This window comes from Hemitrygon akajei, chromosome 19, assembly GCF_048418815.1.
Source record: "Hemitrygon akajei chromosome 19, sHemAka1.3, whole genome shotgun sequence".
Taxonomy (NCBI): domain Eukaryota; kingdom Metazoa; phylum Chordata; class Chondrichthyes; order Myliobatiformes; family Dasyatidae; genus Hemitrygon; species Hemitrygon akajei.
In genome coordinates, this window is record NC_133142.1 from 35,447,395 (window position 1) to 35,471,502 (window position 24,108).

The following is a 24,108-nucleotide window of genomic DNA, read 5'->3' on the forward strand; positions in this document are numbered from 1 at the left end:
GTGGAGTCACATTTAAGCATTCAGTATGTGGGCAATGATACCCAAACATGGACTTTCTTTCCTATCGAGAGCTTCTTTCCTATTGTAAATCTTAATTTTGCAATATATCACAGCATGAATATTGCTCTGAAACTGTAATCATGCATTTGAAGGTTATTTGAAACTTGTGAATCCTTCCCAGATTGATCCTTAGATTAAAGAAAGTCATTTTTTTTTACATATATGCCCTGAGGAACCACAGCCTATTCATCAGAAAGCAATAGGTGTTTTAGCCCTAAGGTTGTGTCAAAATAACATACATATTATACCTGACATGTTTTTATCCCAAGAAGAATTTATTGGACATCTGATGTGTGAATGTTTTATTGAAGAGCTTACTGCTGCAAAAATAAAATTATATATGTAAATTAATAACTACACAAATTGCAGAATTTTATGATGGATGTGAATAATGTTCCGTGTACTATATATCCTTGTTGATTTTTTAAGGATTTGCAGAGACTTGTATTTGTAAGCATCATGAAATCTGGAATTCCAACAAATAGCCTGCTAAAGAATGATGAAAATATTGATGCATTTTATACTTAATCATTATTACCAACTGAAGTAAATTGCTCTGTGATCTGTGGTTATGTTTGCAAAAAAGAATACAGCAAAAGATTTGTATTTTTTTAAGCTTCAGAAACATATATGACAACTTTTAAAATGTTTCCTTTAATGGCAAGAACTGCATTTAAAGCTACAGTGTGAAGCTTCACTAAAGTACCAATTAATCTGTTTAATGTTAGCATTTTCAAAAAGAAATGTTGGCTCATTAATATAAAGCAAAGCAACTGGAAACACAGGAGGTGGTGGCGGGGAGAAGGAGCAAAGCCTTTGCTTTCCATAGCAGGTGGTAATTGAAACAAAACAAGAACTCATTAGTGCAGTGTCTGGTTGCCTATGATACAAATACACCACAGAACAAAACCAAAACAGAAGAGCCTGAAATAAAGTGGTCATCATCTAATTAACAGAACATGTTTTAATTACAGAGTAAACCATGCAGTGCAGTGTCAATTTAACTGATGTGCTAAGTGCCAGTTTACAATATCAGAAACAGACAAATAATTGCAACCTAATTACATCCAGGTCTATTGCACACCAGTGCCTCAAGCCCATCTTAATAAACAAGTTTTTACATCAAACCATGAATAGCAAATACAGCAGGGCTGCTAATTGCTACATTGTGATATTGGGAATTTGCCAGCTTTGACTATTAAAGTAAGCTCTTATGTGAATTGGAGTTGCTCTGCTACGCTTTAATGGGAAAGAAATGAGAGGCAGGAATCGGGTGCTGTACAGCAACTCAGAATGTAAATAAGATAACTGGGTAATCTTTACTTTATTTCTCGTCCTCCTTCCAAATGATAGTTCGGTTACAGCAGTGAATAAGCCTTGTATACTTGAAGTACAAATGTACAAATAATATAAGGAGCTCTATGGGCATTTGAAGGACTTTTTTTTTAAATCCCAGCTCAGGGATAGATGAAGAAAATGGCTCTTTCCTCATGATTGTTGAACAGACTGACTGAAATGTGATCTGGCAGTCTCGCTATGGTCCCCTGAGTGCCAAACACAAAACTGCCTTCAATTCAGCTTTTTTCAGCTCTAAAAGGCATGGATCGAACAAGAGAAATATGAAAAATAGCTTGACAATGCAGTAAACCTGGAGAGCTTGCAGCCATGAGTAAGTTGCAGGAGGGTTGAGCACAAACAAGATGCAAATTGTAGAGTTGGTTTATGTCTGTTATCGATTTGTAGAGGAGTGTCACGTTAATCCAAGAGCCCTCACTGTTTATTTTTCAGTCACTCAGCTGTTTTGCCTTTTTTTTATCAGCCTGCCTCAATTAGTAAATCTCTCATCTATAAATCAAAGGATTCTGAGATTAAAGCCCCATGCTAGGATTCAAGTAATATTCTAGTTTAGATGGGTACATTGAATTCACAACAGAGACCATTCAGGCCAGCAGTCCAAGAGCATTCTACAGAGAAATGTGAATTATAAGAGGCACCATCCCTGAAGTAAGTTGTTCAACCTAGATTGACTCTGCTTTCATGTGGGTACAAGTAGAAGTTAAGAGAGTACATCATACCATCTGAGGGAAACAAGGTAGTAGCACTCTCAAATACTCCCAACACTGCAAAAATGGCAAAATAATCAAGAGGTTAATAAGCCTTTCGTTGCTGCCTGCCAGAATTTAGAATATTCGTCTGTTTCATATCATAAAATTCTCTATTTTTTAAAAGCAAAGCTAGCATTTATTCTGGTATTAAAACCAAGTTATCTTAATTACTGTGTCACTTGGTGTCACTATTCCTATGAGTTTGCTTTTTGGACAATGAGGGGTATTAGGTAAGTTGCCCTTGGTAGATACTTCTTAGATAATAATTTTAAAATCAAAGTGATGGGACAGTGATGAATGAACCAATGAAATATAAAACTTAGAAAATCTGCTACAAGAGATAAAGCAGTCATTAGAGGTGAGGGACGTGAGAATGATGGCTTAACTCCATTTACTATGGCTGCCTTATACCTAATGTGATGAAAACCCTTCATTTGACCTACATATTACCACTCTAGCACACGTTTATTGAGTGTTGAGTAAAGGTTAAATTGCACAATTATTTAATAGTCCGATTTTGATAACATTTGAGTTCAAACCAATTCTATCAATATCTGGTGTCTTGATTTAGCTGTAGCGATTCCCTATACTCTGGCCTCCATCAGTTCTTAGATCTCTTATTCAATTTGTTACAGTTCTAATGATATAAGTTTTAGTTTGATGAGTATTTTCTCCTGTGATTTTTTACAAAATTATAACAAAATATTAAAGTTGTTCAAAATATATTACCTTTCTAGCCTTAAGAAAGCAATACGACTTTCTGCTCATTTCCAGTATTTCCCTAAATTCTGCACCAAAGGGAAGGAATGATATTTCCATGAATAGACATTGGCTTTTCATTCCTTCTAAACGCAAGTGCACAGTGAGTGGTTACATGCTCTTCCAGAATCCTGCTGTCCGTCACTCCTATTAGTATGGAGATTTTTCTAGGTTCAATAGAGCCAAAAGGTCAAGCTCTGTTTCATAAAGGAAAGTGAGGTCCATCTTTTATTCAAATTGATCAGAACTTTACATGACATGGACTGATAGGCCCATAGTCAACAGTTCTCTGAATGCCATTTTAACAGTAGGCCATGAAAAAGTGGTCATGCATCAAATTCTTCAACAATATGTTTTTTAAAAAGGGACAGATGCAACTCAAGTAGTTCTTACTGGAGCTTACAAAAATTGTCTTATAATTCTGTCTTTGTACAGTGCATTTTTAGTATTCCAAGGTAAAAACTGGCATAACATTGTTCATCCAAACTAGTAACAAAACACCAAGGAACACATTTCTAATACTCTCTGGTTCCATTTCTCCTTGGTAGCCATATAATATTCTTATCATATCCATTTTAAAGCATTGTTTGTAAAAATTCAACTGGGACATCAATTTGTAAAATTTGTAAAGAGTTGACTGTCTTCTCAGCTTATTGCTCAGGGTTATTGCTGTTGCCTTTTCTCTGCCACATAAAGCAGACTGGTAGCATCATTGATTAATCACTTTTAATATATATATATATATACAGTGTAATTTGTAACATGATATATTTTCTAAATTGTACCATGAGAGAGAGTATATGTAAATTTTATGGTAAATATATATTGTTTTAAATGACTACTTCCACTTTAAGTACTATATGGAAAGTGTCTGGTGAGTATTTTTGAAAGCACCAGAGAAACATTGTTAACCGCTGCCGACATATTCAAATCTATCCCACTGCACACACTCATATTGTCACATAATTTCACCTACTCTTTTCAGAAAACTGAAACCGCTCAGATCCCACACAGTCTCCCTTACTTCCTCATACGGTTAGCTGACCAGATGAGTTTGTAAAATCATGGCGTGTCATTTTGAAAATCAGAGGGAGGGAGTCAAGGTACAGTAGGAGGATGTGTTGCTTTAAAAAAAAGTCAGAGAAAGTATCTGTTTCTTTTTCTCATTTGCTGTCTTTGTAATTCTCCCTGTAAAATTATTTTTGTTATTTTTGCATTCCATTTTATTTCAATTTTGATTGTCTCTGTCGATATTTTCTCATTGCAGGGGTTGGCTATCCATTATAGTGTAATAGAACCTTCATACTTTACATTTAGTAACTATTTTAATACTTTTATAGTCAGTGACAAAAGAACCACATAATTTTCCCAATACTGCCGAGCATTAGAATAAACAGAGGTCAGCTTATCTGGAGTGTCCATCAAACTTTTGCTTTTATTATTTCTTAATGCTGAACATTCTCAGAAGTTTCTTAAGAGTCATTTCAGATATATAGAACAAATAATTTTGAAATAGAATATTCAGTCAATATACAAAATGAATCCATTTCCAAAACACCTAAAAATAACTGTTTAATGCATTTACAGAAAATGCAGAACTCACAAGTGACATTTTTACCTCCTTAACACCTTCAATGTCTGACATAGTTTTTGTACGGTTACTGTAGCTCAAGAACATCACCTATAAATTGCTAGAGTCCTGTGCTTATGTAACTATGTTTAAGTTGGTTCTGTGATTCCAGTTGCTGCTGTCCAACTAAAGCCATTATATACATAAATTGAGTGCATAGCAAGGTACTATTTTGTTTCAAGTTGCCATAAAAACTTCAGTGTTTATTGTTAAGTGGTGTTTATTTGCATGTGCATCATTCGACCTTGTCTCTTTTTTGACATATTAAGCTCTAAGTATAATAATTCAAGATCATTTCCTCAGGTTTGCATTGATTTTTTATTATATACCAAGACATTTTATCCACTGTCCTTACAGCAGATTTCAATGTTGCATTATGTAGAATACACTAAAACTGGGCCTGCAAGACTCACTTCTAACTTCATTTAGTTTCTGCATGCATGATTTCCACAAATGGAATGGGTGATGCATCGCAGTCTTCATTAAACACCAGGCAACATCCACATTTGGAAGCTCCAATACTTCAATAGCATTTAGATACATCTTACATATTAATAACCTGCTCTTGATTTTGCTATTGATTTTTTAAATGGGATAATCATCTTTGTGTACTGATAGAACTGAAAAGAGAAAATTATTGGGAGGTACTGTATAACTGTATATAAACATGACATATTGACAATTTCTCCCACGTTTACCCCATGTATTTGATGTCTTCACTGAAGAAACCAATGATTCAAAATAATAAAATTGTTACTTGAATCATTAATTTCAAACATAGAGACAATCATCCAAACTATACTATGTGTGTATACTATATATATAGGTTACAACAGTTTGGAACACCTAGTAGTCAGTTTATTAGGGGTACTTGAACACCTGCTCATTAATGCAAATATCTATCAGCCAATCACATGGCAACAATTCAATGCATGCAGACATGGTTAAGAGGTTCAGCTGTTGTTCAGACCAAACTCAGAATGGGGAAGAAATGTTATCTAAGTGACTTCAACCATTTTGGTGCCAGAAGGGGTGGTTTGAGTATCTCAAGAACTGCTGATTTTCTTTGACGGTCTTTAGAGTTTACAGAGAATGGTGCAATAAACAAAAGCTGTAAATCTGTGGGCAAAAACACCTTGTTAATGAGAGACATCAGAGGAGAATGGCCGGATTGGTTCAAGCTGACAGGAAGGCGACTATAATGAAAAGAAGCACATGTTACAACTGTGATACGCAGAAGAATATCTCTGAACTCACAACACATTGAACTTTAAAGTGGATGGGCTACAGCAGTGGAAGACACATAGGAGGTACCTAATAAAATGAAAACTGAGTGTATATTGTTATTTTATTATTTTCTTAAATCCTCCAACTTCCCATCCCTTCCCTTAAAACAAAATTTAACTGTCACTTTTGTGTTTTAGCAATGTTATGTCCAACCCTTATGATAATTTCCAATCCTAAAACTCTTATTTATATGCACATTATTATAAATATCATTAAAATTGTTCTGATTACAGAAACGGAGTTTTATGTTCAAAAATTTACTGTCCTGTTTATGGACTTCTATTGGATTGATATTTTAATATGCAGTCATATTAATCTGAGAAAGGAGGGAGACAGAAAGCAGGAAACTAGTTAGCATAACATCTGTCATTGGGAAATGTTCGAAGCTGTTATTAAAACCATTATAGCAGGCTACTTAGAAAAAAATTAAGGTAATCAGGCAGAGTCAACATCGTTTTCTGAAAGAGAAATCTTGATTGTCCAATTGCTTGGATATCTTTGATGAGGTGTAGAAGAAAGAGACCTTAGATTTCCGTTTGAAAAAGTGCTGCATCAAAGTTATTGCAGTGAATAAAGTAAATAAGTAAATAAAGTGTAGGAGCTAATATGTTAGTAAGGACTGAAGATTAGCGACGTAACAGGACACAGAAGAGAAGTATAACTTTTTTCTTCTTCTGGTTGGTGAAATGTAATGAGTGCTGTACTGTTACAATTTCTAACAGTAAATGATATGGAAGAAGGCACCAATAGTATGTTTTCTGAATTTGATTATGAAACAAAAATAGATAGGAAAGTACGTTGTGAAGGAGACATAAGGAGATCTCAGAAGGAGGTAAATAAGTTTAATAAGTAGATAAGAATATGGCAAATAAAATTAAAGTGGTAAGATATAAAAAATATTAAGATCAAGAATATTACCTAAATGATGTAGGTAATGATTTGAGGTAATGATTACCTCAAATGATGAGAGACAGCAGAGAGTGAAGGTGAATTTGATTGAAATATGTCAGATCCTGAAGAATATTAACAACATGGACTTAGAAAGGATTTTGTGGGAGAACCTAGAGCTAGTAGATACTGTTTAAAATTAAGCATCCATCACCCATTAAAGGTAGTAATAAAGCAAAATCTCCCTGGAAATCCTCCTCAAATATGGCAGAAGAAGAGATCTAAGTCAGAGGGCTGTCTATTTATAAATCTTTGTATCAAGTATCATTGCAATATTATTGCATAGATTCCTTGTCTATTTAAGTGTATGTCTAAAGTCCTTTTAAACATTGCGATTGTATTTGACTCCACCATCTTCTCTGATAGTACATGCCAAATATCAACTGTTCTGTGTAAAAATCTTAGCCCACAAATCCCTTTTCAACTCCTACCTACCTCTCACCTTAAATCAATGACCTCTTACTGTTGTATTTTACTGCAGAAATAGACAGATATTCAACAGTCAAAGGGGTAATAGGCTATGACCAGTAGACAGGAACACAGAGTTGAGGTTACAATGAGGTCAGTTATGATTTCATTAAACGACAGAAAACATGAAAGAACATATGGTGCACTATTTCACTAACTTATTTGTTCATATGTAAATTGGTACTATAATTCAGAGTAAAAAGGCAAATGTCAGAATAAGTAGTTTTCTGAGAAGTACAGAAGACAAATGGAAAAACTCAGTCCATTTTGTACAGGGACACGTCCATGACATCACCAGCAAGCAACTCACTCCCTTAAACAAGCACCTTTGCAGCACTGGGTTATCTTTCAGCATGCAAATCAATTTCATATCCAACCAGGCATTTAAATAGTCACTTAAGGCTGTGAGATGAATGATATCCACGTATAAACATGATTTCAAAACTGTGCAATAAATGTGGAAGCTTTACAGAAGTTGCATGTTGATTCCAAATAATGTACCCTTGCATCAGTTTTGCCATGCTCCCAGATTATGATTGGGAAGTATCATTAATCTTCACAATCAGGTCGGGCTGTTTTCCGTAACACAACAGACAGAATCAGAAACCACTTTCAACATGGTGGAAAGGTATAAATATTGCAATTGAACCTATTTTTCACATGGTTCAGAGTTTAGTTGATCAGATCAAAAATATAATATATAAAATAGAAAATAAAATGTATGTCTTTTGTAATTCTTTGTATGAGATCTATAGCTACAAACTTGGAAAATGTTTAGCAGTTATTCAAAGGTGTATCCAATAAAGTCATCAGTCCTCAGAAATAAGGTGCAATAAAATAATCTACTTCATTTCAAAGATGATACAGGTATCATCAAGTACTTGCCAACTTTATACATGGTGAATGGTAGGGCACTGAGGAATGCAGTAGAACAGAGTGATCTAGGAATAATGGTGCATAGTTCCCTGAAGTTGGAATCTCATGTGGATAGGGTGGTGAAGAAAGCTTTTGGTATGCTGGCCTTTATAAATCAGAGCATTGAGAATAGGAGTTGGGATGTAATGATAAAATTGTATAAGGCATTGGTGAGGCCAAATTTGGAGTATTGTGTACAGTTCTGGTCACTGAATTATAGGAAAGATGTCAACAAAATAGAGAGTACAGACGAGATTTACTAGAATGTTACCTGGGTTTCAGCATCTAAGTTACAGAGAAAGGTTGAACAAGTTAGGTCTTCATTCTTTGGAGCATAGAAGGTTGAGTGGGGACTTGATAGAGGTATTTAAAATTATGAGGGGTATAGATAGAGTTGACGTGGATAGGCTTTTTCCATTGAGAGTAGGGGAGATTCAAACAAGAGGACACGAGTTGAGAGTTAAAGGGCAAAAGTTTAGAGGTAACATGAGGGGGAACTTCTTTACTCAGAGAATGGTAGCTGTGTGGAATGAGCTTCCAGTAGAAGTGGTAGAGGCAGGTTCGATTTTGTCATTTAAAAAAAAATTGGATAGGTACATGGACAGGAAAGGAATGGAGGGTTATGGGCTAAGTGCAGGTAGGTGGGACTAGGTGAGAGTAAGCGTTCGGCACGGACTGGAAGGGCCAAGATTGCCTGTTTCCGTGCTGTAATTGTTATATGCTTATAACTTGCTATGGTTTATGTTTCACAGATGATAATCACTAGCCCAAAATTAGGAGAGACCTATATAAGTAGACAACATATGGGGCACTAAAGTAAGGCCACAAGAAGAAGCAGTGAAAGAATAGAAATAGATCTAGAAACATACCTCCAACTGACCATCTTCTTCGACACAAAATAATTATGAATCAGAATCAAGTCTATTAATTTCACTGATATACGGCATGTCCTGAATAGTGAGGGTCCTTAAAGATGGATGCCACCTTTTTGAGACACCACCTCTTGAAGAGGTCCTTGATGGTGAAAGGGTTGTGCCCATGATGGAGCTAGTTGAGTCTACAACCCTCTGCAGCCTTTTGAGTTCCTCTGCATTGGATGTTCCATATTATACCTGTCAGAATGCACTTAACTGTACATCTAACTCCTAGTGCCATTGATTGCATCTATGTGTAGGACCCAGAATAGTTCTTCGGAGATGTTATCTCCCATGAATTTGAAGCTGCTCACCCTTTCCACCACTGACCCCTCAGTGAGGACTGATGGATGTTCCCCTTATCTCCCTTTCCTGAAATCCACAATCAATTCCTTGGTCTTGCTGATGTTGAGTGCGAGGATGTTGTTACAACACCCATCAACCAGCCATTCTTTTTGAATCCTGTGCACCTCTTCGTTGCCATCTAAGCTTTTACTGACAGTGGTGTCATCTACTAAGCTATAAATGGTGTTTAAGCTGAGCTTAACCACACAATATTGAGTACAGGGAGAATAAAGCAGTGAGTTTAACACACACCTGTGAGATGAGCCTGTGTTGACTGTCAGCAAGGAGGAGATGTTATCATTGATCATACTGACTCTGATCTCCAGATGAGGAAATTCAGAATGCTTTTGCAGAGTGCAGTACAGAGGCCCAGGTTAAGAAGCGTGGTAATTACCACTCGGGGGATGATGATGACGAACAAAGAACTATAATCGATAAACAGCAGCCTGACATATGTTTTGCTGTCATCAAAGTGCTCCAAAGTGGAGTGGAGAGCCACTGAGAATGCAGAATGCAAAATCTGAGGGAGGTGCGCCAGGGGCAGAAGGAAGCTCCAATTTCCAATGTGTCAAGCCCATTAAAGCTATATTCATGTAGAAACTAAATACTGTTCAAAGAGTAATTTACTGCACAACCTTTCAGAATGCCAGGGCCTTTAATGACTGTTCTTATTGCTACAGCTGGTTGGAGTACCTTAGAATAAGTTTGTCTTAGGGTGGCAGGTGAGTACTGGATTCCATGCACCTGTGATATCTGATGGGCTGCTGTGCATTTGGAGGTACGTGCGTAGTGCAGGGAACATCTCCGTCATAACATTTCACCGGTAGAGCTTTTCCAAAATGAGGCCCTTGAAACCATTTATATGGAATGAAGTTGTACATTCACAGCAGGATTTAATAGTCCAGACAAGTTCTATGCAATTTGCAAATTGTTTAATCTTAATAAACATGCACTAAGGCAAACTCAGCCATGAATTATAAGCCAACTGATGCCAATTTGAGCCAACCACCCTACACAAACAATCATGTCATATGCTTGGAGAATTGCCCTACAATTCCTGAAGAGTGCCAAACATGCAGAGAGTTGGCAGCTAGGCTTAGCAGTCATATTTTAGATTATGTTCTATGGCATTTCCCATGAAAGCCGTGCAATAGAAGTTCTGGTCCTTTGACATTACTGCTTGTACTCTTTTGATTTGATTTATTTACTCATTAAATTCACACAAGGGCAACATATCAACCATTAGCACCATGGTAACATAGTGGTTAGTGTAATGCTATCACAGCTCAGGGCATTATGGAGTTCAGAGTTCAATTCTGATGCCGTTCCATAAGGAGTCCCTGTACATCTTCCCTGTAAAGTGTGTAGGTTTTCCCCAGGAGCTCCAGTTCCCTCCCACAGTCCACAAAGACGTACCAGGTCATTGCACAATTGTTCCATGATTAGGTTAGGGTTAATCGAGTTTGTCAGGGCTTACTGAGGCAGGGTGGCTCTAAGGGTCGATAGGACCCACCGTGCTGTATTGCTAATTTTTTTTAAATATCAGATTTATTAGCTTGAACATGTGCAACACAGAAATAGGAAGTCTATTTCTAAATCAAACATAAGCAATTAGCAAAGCTTATTGATAAAATGGCATAGGTCCTGAAACAATTAAAGGATTTCAAAGCTAATTTTGGTCTCCCCAACAAATGCTTGTTTTCTCAGCACTTGAAATGTACTTTGCAGTAGGGTTTTATAGGTGAGAAAGTCTGAATAAAGAACGAGCTGGCTTGGTCCAAAGTAGGATCAAGCCACGACAACAATAGCAGATGCTATTGAAGCCAAATGAAAAGGGGTGTTCTGAAATCTCACATTGGAATCAGAGAGGAGGCTTGGAAAATGGTAATAAAAAGGATTGATGAGTGTAAGACTTTAGGGAATAAAAGAATCATAAAGCAAAGGCCTAAGGCAGTGATTCTGGAAAAGTTTTAAATTTATTTCCTGTGTTCCATTCACTTCCAGGAATTACAATGCTATTATTGGCATCCTTACTCATATACTAGTGACCAGTTCTCTGGGCATGCACACTTAAATGCCCTGGTTAAGATTTCTACTGCTATGCTGTAGGGTATATTACATCTAGTTGCTTTCTGTGAAAGCATTGTGTCCTGCTCGTAGAATGTTCCAGTTTCGGCTAAAGATAAGGGGCTATGATGTTCAGCTTAGGAGTGTTGTGTCAGCCAATCAAGATGGTGGAACTGGGAGAAGGTTTTAGAGAGAGATGGGCGGAAAAAGATTTGTGATGGACAGTGGTGCAACTTGTGGTCTGTTGGCAGGAGATGCAGAGAAGAGAAGATTGGCAGAGACAGCCATAGGATTTGATCCAATGGGAAAACACAATTGCAAGGAGTGCTTCGCAGGACAAAAGAGTCCAAGACGGAAAGCTCAGAGCCTTGCGTAATGATTATACCCTGCTTTTGGAAGACACAAGCTCCAACAGTCATGAGCACATTTAGACTGGTTTAAATGTAATGGGCCCTTTTCTATTTATTTTCTTTCTCTTAATAACTGTTCGATAAAGCTGAAAATATACTTCCTTTATAATTTTATGTGGTGTACAATCAGTTACTTCTTGCCAACCAATAAATGTGTATGGGCACTATTTACACAGCCTCTGTTCAATCGAGGTTCCGTTAATCCGAACATTTCAACTTTTCTTTTTGCTTGAACCCCAAATCATACCAACCCTAGATGTATGTTGTTTGTGAAAAGTAGCCTCCTCACTTAGGTTGGATCACTTAGTAGTCAGTTTATTAGGTGCACTTGAACAGAGATTTCGAATGCTGTTTAACTGATGTTCTAGAGTGATTAAGTGGTTTGTGTGTTTAAACTAGTGTCGGGGATTGTGATTAAGGTACTTCATTATGGACACTACAGGGATTACAGTTTTGTGTGATTCAAAGCAATTATCCACAAATAATGCTTGTGTTCTGAGCAGGGTGGAAATCCAAAGCCCTGATGAACAGTAGTTCTGAGCTCTGTAAAAGTACTGGGGAAAGTTACACTGGTTGAATGGTGGCTTGATCAATCCCCAATGCCATTAGGCTTTACAATTCAACCGCCAGGACTTAAGAACTTTTTAAAAGCTATTATTAATGCTTTTTGAGATAGTGATTTAGATGCATATCATATTTTTTACTGAGTTAAGTATTGTATGTAATTAGTTTTGCTACAACAAGTGTATGGGACATTGGAAAAAAAGTTGAATTTCCCCATGGGGATGAATAAAGTATCTATCTATCTATCTATCTATCTAAGGTTGTCGTATTAGCCCAGACTAACCATGACGTAACAGAAGTTGTGGTACCTGGTGCGATCGGGGCACCTGGAGAGGCAGGGCCATGGGCAAAGACCATATCTTTAGAGAAGTGGGACATGTAGCTGAGTGTGAAGACTTTAAAGACAAGTTGATCTCACTTCTGCGAAGTGAGGGGAAGGAGTTGTCTGATGTGAAAGGTCTAAAGGGTCTCACAGAGGGTGATGGAATTTCTGAGATTGTTTCAGCAATTACATCACTGGTTGATAAATGGGAAGGTGTACCACCAGAGTGCCTAAGTTATCTTAGGCTGAGAATGCTCGCTGGAGTCAAGCTTACCACCGATAGGGAGGAAGAATATGAGACTTGGGCAGAGCAGGCATTTCAGTTACTGGATGAGTAGCTTGTGCCATAAAGGAGCAATTCAATTGGCTAAGATAAATCAATTAAGGATGGAGCAAGTTGTGAAGAGTGTGCTGTCACATGACGTGATCGCTTTAAGCATTCGAATGACTCACAAGACGCGTCCCCTACCTCATTTGTTGAGCTGATCAGAGAAGTAAGAGTTGAGAAAAATATGGAGGAGTTGGGGGCCTCCATCAGCAGGGCAAAATCCTCAGTCATAGCCTCTGTTGCTGAAGTGACCCCTGATGCCACACATGTGAGGTTTTTTGCAGGATGTAGTGAAAAACCGGCAAGCTGAAAGCCGGTTGCTTAAACAGAAAAGGAAGTCGGGAAACTTCAGAGAGACCCAGTAAGGGAATGATCTAGCAACTCGGAGCAAACGCATTTCAATCAAGGTGAACAATGAAGTGGCAACTCCCTATTCCTTAAACAGTTTAACACAGCTCCTCAGGTTACTCTACTCGACAGATTCTGTTACAGCCAGTATTTGATGCATTTACCATTGATGCCACTCACTGGCCTAGAAATTTGGGGCATTAGTACTGATGATTATCCAAATGATGGTCATTTGTTGTTGGAGCTGGAGTTTCCGGAAGCAGATGTTGGAGTAGCTGAGACCCTTGATACATTAGTGTTGGTCTATCCAGATCTGGTTGAAAAAGATGAAGCTTCCATTATCGTAGGAACTCATACTCCCATTATGAGAAGGCTTGTGGGAGCGCATGGAGAGAATTGCTCGTAGACCTTGTCCATTCACGCGGTATTCAGAACTGTTTTTGAGAATGGTACAAGCTCATTTGAAGCAGGAGGATGAGCATAAACGAGGAACCGTGTGGCACACCCAGTCCAGGCCCATCATGTTATATCCTGGGGAAGTAGCTAGAGTGACAGGAAATCCCAGATTCCCCAGAATGCCTGATGCCAAGGCCCTCCTGGTGGATGCTCCGGAGGATCACAAAGAGTCACACTTACTTGCTGTGGTGTTGGTGAGACGTGATCTGCAGAAACCTTTGACTGTACACTTAAATAGGATGACAGTGATTGTGAGGAACACCTTGGAGAGAGAGGTCACCCTCAGATGTGGGATGCTGATGGCTTAACTTTTCCTGGTGACCATAATTTCTGGTGAGAAAACTAGGAGAAAGACAGTCCCCAGGAGAGTTAACAGCAAAATCATTCAACTTTGGTGACTCCCCAGTACCCGAGGGATAGAAAAGGAGATTAACAGAGAAGATGCTGAAGTTTGAAGATGTCTTTTCCACTGAGAAGTTTGATGTGTGCTGCTCCAAGAGTGACAGGGGACACTCCTTACAGAGAAAGGTCTTGACAGTTAGCACCAGCAGAGGTGGAAGGTGTTGGCAGCATCTGCTGAAACTGAAGAAAGCTGGAATTATCAGAGTCGAGGAGTCCTTATGCATCACCCATAGTGATGGTGAGAAAGAATGGGAAGGTACGAATATGTGTTGTCTATCAGACACTGACATACAGTCCACGATCTATATACTGTTCCAGAAATCAAGGATGCTCTGGCCTGCCTGAGTGGAGCAAAATGGTTTAGTGTGTTGGACCTAAGGAGTGGGTATTATCAGACACCTATGAGTGAAACTTATAAAGAGAAGTGAACACTTATATGTCCACTTGGATTCTTCCAGTTTGAAAGAATGCCCCAGGGCATATCAGGAGCCCCAGCTACTTTCCAATGTGTCATGGAGAAGACTGTTAGGGACATGAACTTGCTTGAGGTACTGGTGTAGTTGGATGATCTCATAGTGTTTGGGTCCACCCTGGAGGAGCATGAGACGAGGCTACTGTTTGTGCCAGACTGCTTGAAAGCTGAAGGTTAAAACTGTCACTGGTCAAGTGCCAGTTCTGTGAGACCCCAGACAACTACGTTGGGCACGTAGTCTCACAGGATGGAGTAGCTATGGATCTGTCCAAGTTAGAGGTGGTGACCACATGGCCCAGCCCCAGTGATGTGAGTATCCTACACTCATTGCTTGGATTCTGAGGGTACTACCAGAGATTCGTGAAAGACTACTCCAAAGTAAGCCACCTTTTGAATCAGCTTCAGTGTGGTAACCCTCCCTTAGGGAAGAAAGGGAGAAGAGAAGAGAGCAAAGTTTTATTTTAGGCCTTGAAAGCCTTTCAGGGAAAGATGGGATGCAAAATGTGAAGAGAGCTTTCAGCTGCTTAATGAGTTGCTGACTAAAGCCCTTGTGTTGGTCATTGCAAACCCCCAGTTGTTGCATGTAGTGCATACCGATGCTGGCTGGAAGGGTTTAGGTGGTGTCCTTCATCAGGATCAGAGCACAGGGTTGAGGCCTGTTGCTTTTGTCAGCTGGAGTCTGTCACCCTCTGAGTGAAACTACCCTACACACAAATTGGAGTTTCTGTCATTGAAATGGGCCATGGTGGATAAGTTAAATGACTATCTAAAAGGTGCCAAGTTCGAGGTGAGCACTGATAGCAACCCACTGATTTACATCCTGACCACGGTGGAGTTGGATGCCGCAGGTCATTGCAGGTTGATGGCGTTGTCTGCTTATGAATTCAGACTGAAATATTGGCCGGGGAGCCAGAACATTGCTGTGGATGCATTGTCCTAACATTCACATGAGGTGCTGAAAACGGACAGAGAGTAAGATGGTGTTCCTGCCCCTGGTGTTAAAGCAAAGTCTCAGTTTTCCACAGTGGGGAAATCAGAGTAAAGTCTATGGCATAAAAGAGCTGTGGATCATTTGGGAGCTTCTGGTTATGTGATTCCACTTGTATATAGTAACTTGGCTATATTTCAATTTCAATTCTTGTGTGTCAATATCTCAGAGAACCTGTCCTGGACCCATTATATAAATATAATTATGAAGTAAACACAACAGCGCCTCTACTTCCTCAGGAGTCTGCGGAGATTCAGCATGTCATCAAAAACCTTGGCAAACCTCTACAGATGTGTGGTGGGAAATGTCCTTTCTGGCTGCATTACAACAAGAGACCTGTTGTTTTATTTTTCTCTTGCTTTTGTACAGAAAATCCTACAAAAGGTAATGAATTCGGCCCAGTACATCACGGGTAAAGCCTTCCCAACCATTGAGCGCATGTACAGGAAATGTTGCTATAGAAAAGCAGCATCTATCATCAGAGATCCTGACCACCCAGGCCATCCTCTTTCCTTGCTGCTGCCATCAGGTAGAAGCTACAAGAGCCTCAAGACTCACACCACCAGGTTCAAGAACAGTTACTACCCCTCAGCCATCAGGTCTTTGAACAAAAGGGGACAACTGCACTCATTTAAGGACTTTTTTATCTTGTTATTTCATGCTCATTATTTATTGCTATTTATTTATTTGCACAGTTTCTTTACAATTTACAATTCCTGATGTTTACCGTTTATAGATCGTGTTTACAGTTGCTGTCCTATAGATTTGCTAAGTATGCCCGCAGAAAAAGAATCTCAAAGTTGTGTGTGGTGACATATAATACTCTGATAATAAATCTTACTTTGAACTTTGAACATTGATTAGAAATCTGTCTGAAAGATGCATTGAGATTATACTGGCCTTGCTCTTCATCTGAAGTCCAGGAATGAAAACTGATCTAAACTCAGGCTTGTATCATTGACTGAATGGATTTGTCACCGTATTAAATGCCCCTCCCCCCAACAACCCAATCCATGTGACAAGATGAAAATTGCCTCCCAGAATTTTACATCTCATGGCCTTAAAGTTATTGTTTATAATTAAAAGATGTTGAAAATCCCAATCCATTTTATTATTTCTGACCAACAGTTTTGAGTTGTCCATGTAATATTAAATTCTGAATTCCTTCTCAAAATTAAAGAAACCATTCTAACTTTGTGCTTTTGAAAATAACAATCAAAGCCTGAGTGACCTGACACAGTGTCATCAACATTGAGAATACTTAGCTTTTCAGGAATGCAGATGTGTCTTTATAGATATATCACCATATTAAACTGTAACTGACCTGGTAAAGTGATAGCGGAATAAAAACTCCCTTCACGTGGTAGAAGAAAGAAAAACATATTGCAATATATTGCCCCAATCCTGTTTTAACTCTACTGCTTTCTTGAGCCTGTCTGAGTCACACAGGAACATCATGAACACATGTGAATCAGTTTCCTAGAAACTGACTTTAATGGCGTAATGTATAAAGGATCCAGCCTGTTGTCTGATACACCACTGAAGATAAGGTAGCAATATTTTACAACTAATGTCATGGCTCTCGACACCATAAAGGAGATACCAATCTTAAAATGCTGGGTGTTTCTGAAACTGATTTTGATCTGCAAAGTTCACGCATAAACTTTGAATAGCCCAAGATGTGTTTACATAAAGTAATTGGACTCTTTAGCTTCAAGCAGACTAAAAAGTCTTGAAGACACATCCTGAAAAATACACTGTGCTTTAGTGGTATTATTAGCAGACTGACTACAAGCTATTAAATCTAATAATAGAGTGGCAGGGATTTTCCGTGGTCTGTGTGACTGAACACATTTACTATGAAGAAAGCAGAACACAGATTAGAGAACATATTTTCCAGATTACCAGATGAGCCTTTAGGGAATGAGAGATTAGGAAAAGGGCATTCCTGTCAAAAAGTGTGTGAAATGTTGAAGTAATAAATTATTGTTTTAATGATGTTGGTTCATCTGAGGATCAAGATTGCAATGTTCTCTCTCTACAGTCACGAAGATCTGTGGTTTAGAATCGCTGGCCTTTAAAGTAGTATTTTTATGCCAGTTGGTGATCATTATTGTCCACTTCACTTTCTGGGTGTTGAGACATCTTTGGCAGCATCAATTGTTTTGGGCAGCAATGAGCATGGTTCTGGAGTAATACTGGTGTGAATGCCAGGAAGATGAGTTTGCCTGAATACTGGTCTGGATCAAAATGAATTCAATTCACCTACACAGACCTGTCTTCAACATTGAGGACTGAAAGAGCTCAGGAATGTGAAATTTAGGCTGGAAGGATACATATATAAATAAATAATGGGATATCTTCCAGGAAGGAGTTAGGAGAGCATCCTGGCTGATGTTGCATACCAAACATATCAGGAATGGGTTATGAGATATAGAATCAAGGATCGTGATGAAACCGTATGGTGGGGATTGAAAAGGTAATACCTGCAGAAGTGCCTTTGCAATAAGACAGGATGAGATTAACAAAGAAAATAAGTTCTGAGATGGAAGTGACATCTGCAGAATTATTTGACTCTATTCTATAGAATTTTTGGGTGGCAATGGAGCTGAGCTCCACTAAAGAATTATCTATATCTGCACTTCTTGGCTCTGCACTCCCTAGCAGTCTGCCCAGATCAGTAGCTAATCCTCTGGTTAGACACACATTGCGTATATGGACTCAGTTCAGGAAATGCTATGGTTTCCAGGGGTTTTCCGTTTCTAGCCCTGTCGCACATAATCACCTTTTTTTACCTACTACGTACGATTCAGCATTCCATGTTTGGTACAGGAAGGGCATTAGACATTTTGAAGATCTCTTCATTGATAATCGCTTCGCTTCTTTTCAGCAGCTCTCCGCTAAGTTCAACCTGCCTAACGCTCACTTTTTCAGATATCTCCAAATCCGACACTTTACTGCTCCTTTAATTCCTAACTTTCCTGAAATGCCTGCGAAAAATGCTATGGACCTATTTCTCTCCATTAATCCACTAGGTAAAGGTCCAATTTCAATTATCCAAGATAAACTAGCAGCCTTACGACGGGCCCCTGTGGATAAAATTAAAATGGCCTGGGAGCAGGATTTAAATATCTCCTTATCCGAGGAGAGCTGGGACTCAGTTCTCAAATCGGTTAACTCAACCTCCCTTTGTGCTCGCCATTGCCTCTTACAGTTTAAGATTGTTCATAGAGCCCATATGTCTAAATCTAAACTATCTCGATTCTACCCTGGCATTAGTCCACTCTGTGATAAATGCAAGAGGGGCGTGGCCTCTCTCATCCACATGTACTGGTTCTGTCCTAGTTTGAAGAAATTCCGGAAAGATGTCTTCACTACATTATCGGGTATTCTGAATCAGCACCTAGAACCTAACCCCTTAATTGCTCTGTTCGGTTTTTGGGGCGAGACAGATTTATGTCTGGGTCCGTCCAAATGCCGAATACTATCCTTTGCCTCTCTCCTGGCGAGACGCTTGATTCTCCTTAGATGGAGAGATGTTGCCCCGCCCACTCATGCGCAATGGCTTAACGACATTATGGCCTGCTTGGACCTCGAAAAAATTCATTATTCAGTTCTTAATTCGGATCTAAAGTTCCATAAGGTCTGGGGACCTTTTATCGAGTACTTTCATAACCTTCCTCTTGACTAGGGTTTTTTTTTCTTCTTTTTTTCTTCTTTTCGGTCCCTTGCTTCCAGCTCCCTTTTTTCTTTCTGGTAGCAGGCAGTATTATTCTCTGTTGCTAAGTGTATTCACAGTCTGGGAGTTTGACTGTCCGGACTTATACTCTTTATACTGTGTGGTGGTTGGTCTGGAGTTGTTGTTTTTTTTTTCTTGTGTGGTGGGGCTTGGGGAGGACACTAAGCTCACTTGTCTTTAATTTAGGTGCTTTTTTGTTAAATTCTCTTCCTTTGTAGCATATTGTTGTTGTATGCTTAATCTTGCACTGTATTAATGCTCCCCATTGGGATTTGGGGTTTCTAATTTTGTAAAATGTTTTGGAAAAACTAATAAAAAAATTTTTAAAAAAAAGAATTTTGAGGACATACTTTGAAAGTCATAGTGCTAATTGGCCTTGCCTAGATTGAATATGAACTCATCTGAATGCTGGTCAACAAATGAAGCAGATGTGAGGACAGGAAGTGCCCAAAAAGAAATGCAATGTTAAGAAACAGGCCTGCTCAGTAAAGCAACAAACTGGTCAGAGAACTAGATTAGGATGAGGTGAACCAGAGACAAGGACTTCCTGAAAATGGATTCAGTGAAGTCGGTCCATTAAGAGTAGATTAAGTCAAAGGAACAATTTGGACTGTGATTTGGCCAGCAGAATAATGGCACAAAATTGGTAAATTGGGTTATTATTGTCATGTGTACCAAGATATAGTCAAAATTTGTCTTGAATGCTATTAGTACTTATCAATTCATTACATCTGTGCATTAGGGTAGTGCAGAGTAAAACAGTAACAGATTGCAGAATAAAATGCTATAGTTTACAGAGAAATTACAGTGCAAGTAAACAATAAGTTGCAAGGTCATAACGAGATAGATTGTGTGGTCAAGAGTCCATCTTATCGTACTAGGGAACAGTTCAATTGTCTTATAACAGTATGATAAAAGCTGACCTTCAGCCTGGTGGTACGTGCTTTCGGACTTCCGTATCTTCTGCCCAATAGGAGAGAGAAGAAAGACTGCTTTGAATGTGTGGCGTCTTTGATTAAGTTGGCTGTTTTACCAAGACAGTGAGAAGTGTAGAGTCAATGGAGGGGATGTTGTTTTCCATTATGAACTGAGCTGTGTCCACAACTCTCTACAGTCTGTTGTGATCCCTGGCAGAGCAGTTGCCATACCAATCCTGGCAAACCATTATGCACCCAGATAGGATGTTTCCTTTGGTGAAGGTGAGGGTCAAAGGGACGTGCCAGATTTCTTTACCCTTCTAAGGAAGTAGAAGTGCTGGTGAGCTTTCTCGTATGGTATCTCAATGTTTAGACTAGGACAGGCTATTGGTAATGATCACTCCTACGTCTCAACCCTCTCGATCTTAGCACCATTAATGTAAACAAAAGAAAACACACTGTCCCTGCCCCACCTTCCTAAAGAGAATGACCAATGCTTTTGTTTTGCTGACATTGAGGGTAAGGTTGTGGTCATGGCACCGTGTCATTAAATCTCTATCTCCTTCCTGTACTTTGACTCATCGTTATTTGAGATACAGTCCACTGCAATGGAATCACCTGCAAACTAATAAGGAGTATAAGGAAAAGGTGGGAGTGGAGGATGCTATCACGTATTTGCTGCACAAATCCCTCTCTCACCTAGATGGGGTCAGTGGTGCTGTGAGGATTACATTCCTGGACTTTTCTAGTGCCTTTAACACCATCCAGCCCAAGATCTTAAGGCACAAACTAACGGAGATGGGAGTAGACTCTCACATGGTGGATTGGATAGTGGACTACTTGACAGATAGACCTCAGTATGTGCGGTTGGGAGACTGTAGGTCTGACACGGTGGTCAGCAGCACAGGAGCGCCGCAGGGGACTGTGCTCTCTCCGGTCCTGTTCACCCTGTACACATCAGACTTCCAATATAACTCGGAGTCCTGCCATGTGCAGAAGTTCGCTGACGACACGGCCATAGTGGGGTGTGTCAGGAATGGACAGGAGGAGGAGTATAGGAAACTGATACAGGACTTTGTGATATGGTGCAACTCAAACTACCTGCGTCTCAATATCACCAAGACCAAGGAGATGGTGGTGGACTTTAGGAGATCTAGGCCTCATATGGAGCCAGTGATCATTAATGGAGAATGTGTGGAGCAGGTTAAGACCTACAAGTATCTGGGAGTACAGTTAGACGAGAAGCTAGACTGGACTGCCAACACAGATGCCTTGTGCAGGAAGGCACAGAGTCGACTGTACTTCCTTAGAAGGTTGGCGTCATTCAATGTCTGTAGTGAGATGCTGAAGATGTTCTATAGATCAGTTGTGGAGAGCGCCCTCTTCTTTGTGGTGGCGTGTTGGGGAGGCAGCATTAAGAAGAGGGACGCCTCACGTCTTAATAAGCTGGTAAGGAAGGCAGGCTCTGTCGTGGGCAAAGTACTGGAGAGTATAACATCGGTAGCTGAGCGAAGGGCGCTGAGTAGGCTACGGTCAATTATGGAAAACCCTGAACATCCTCTACATAGCACCATCCAGAGACAGAGAAGCAGTTTCAGCGACAGGTTACTATCGATGCAATGCTCCTCAGACAGGATGAAGAGGTCAATACTCCCCAATGCCATTAGGCTTTACAATTCAACCGCCAGGAGTAAGATATGTTAAAGTGCCGGGGTTGATTGTATTTAATGTATTTAAGTAAACTACTTAAGAACTTTTTAAAAGCTATTATTAATGCTTTTTGAGAGAGTGATTTAGATGCATATCATATTTTTACTGAGTTAAGTATTGTATGTAATTAGTTTTGCTACAACAAGTGTATGGGACATTGGAAAAAATGTTGAATTTCCCCATGGGGATGAATAAAGTATCTATCTATCTATCTAATAGATGGAGTTAGAGAAGAACCTAGCCATATAGTCATGAGTGGAAAGGGAATAGAATAGAAGCCTCATGGGTCAATAGCGTTAAGAATAATAATGCTGGAGATGTTACTGCCTATCTTTACTGATTCTAACCTGTTGGTCAGAAAGTCAAGGATCCAACTGCACAGAGAGGCATTGAGCCCCAGGTCCAGGAGTTGGGAGATGTGTTTGTTTGCAATTATAGTATTGAAGGTGGAGCTAACATACTGAAGGTGTTTTTACTGTCCAGAGCCAAGTAGATGGCGTTTGCCTTAGAACTATTTCAGCGATAGGTGAATTACAGTGGCCCAAGGCTCTTTGGAAGTCTGGAGTTAATGTGTGCCATTACCAGCCTCTCGAAGCACTTCATGGTGGTGGATGTCAGTGCCACAGGGCAATAATCATTCATGTACTTTACCTTAGTTACCAGTATGATAGCCACCTTCTTAAAGCAGGTGCAAACTTCAGACTGAAGCAGAGAGAGGTTAAACATTTTTGTAAGTATCCCACCAGCTGAACTGCACAGGAAGTACGGAAACAGGCCAGGGCCTGGGCCAGATGCTTTCTACAGATTCACTCTCTGGAATACTGATCTTATGCCTACAACGGAGATTGAGGCCTCAGAGATATTGGTGGCTGCTGGGATGGGTAGTGACACTCTAATACCCGTCTGCTCAAAATGTGTATAAAATGCATTAAGCTCATCAGGAAAGGATATGCTGTAGTCAGCGATGCTGTCCAACTTTGTTTTGTAGCCTGTTATAGTATGTAAGCCCTGCCATGACTGACAGTGGGTCTGGGACTAAATTTTGGACTTGTATATTCTCTGATAGCTTTACAGAGGTTGTATCTCAATTTCTTATGTCAGTGCCACTCAGTGTCAGCTGAGTTGAATGCTGCTGTCCTAGGTTTTAGCAGGCAGTGGGTTTCTCAGTTTATCCATAGTTTCTGGTTAGGAACACAGACTGTCCTCTTTAGTGCATAGTTCTCAACACACTTGCTGAAAACGTCAATGGCTGTGGTGTTGTGACTGACTAAAAGTGAGCCACATAAAAGCTGTAAATGGGAAATATAAAAGTCTATATTCACAAAGCAATCCTCCACCAGAGAGTTCAGGAAAATGTGAGAGAATTTCATTCCTGTCACTTCTTCAACACTAAGATAACAATAAACAACGATCTAAAATTTCAATGGCTATAATCACCTTCTTAACTCTAACATTTGGAATGTAGTCAGGTAAATTTACATAATTACATATGTAGCACATCCCACATAGCAGAATTGCTTTGAATATTCAATACTGGTTGTGTTCCAAAAGTCTTTGAGTACAAACTCCAGACACCCAAAATATACCCCTTCTTTTAGTGTGCTGAAGGATGACTCAATGAATACACACCTAACCGGGTGTGACAAAACAGACCTATCCAGAACAGTGAATTAAGTAGCTGGGATGCCTCTTTAACAAAGTGCCGATAGTAGGAATGGTTCCTTAAGGTTGTCATTTTTCAGGAGTGATAGTGAGGATTAGGTCTCACAATATATTAAATGCTCCGAATGGTGTGCATCTCAAATAGTCTCCAACAAGCAAGTCCAGCTCCTTGCCTTCACGTGCGATTTAGCTACAAACCCCGCCAGAACTATTTCTACGGACAGGAGAAGAGGCAAAGGCATGTTACTGGTGCCTTAAAACCCGTCACTTCAGGCAGATGTGGCTCATCAGC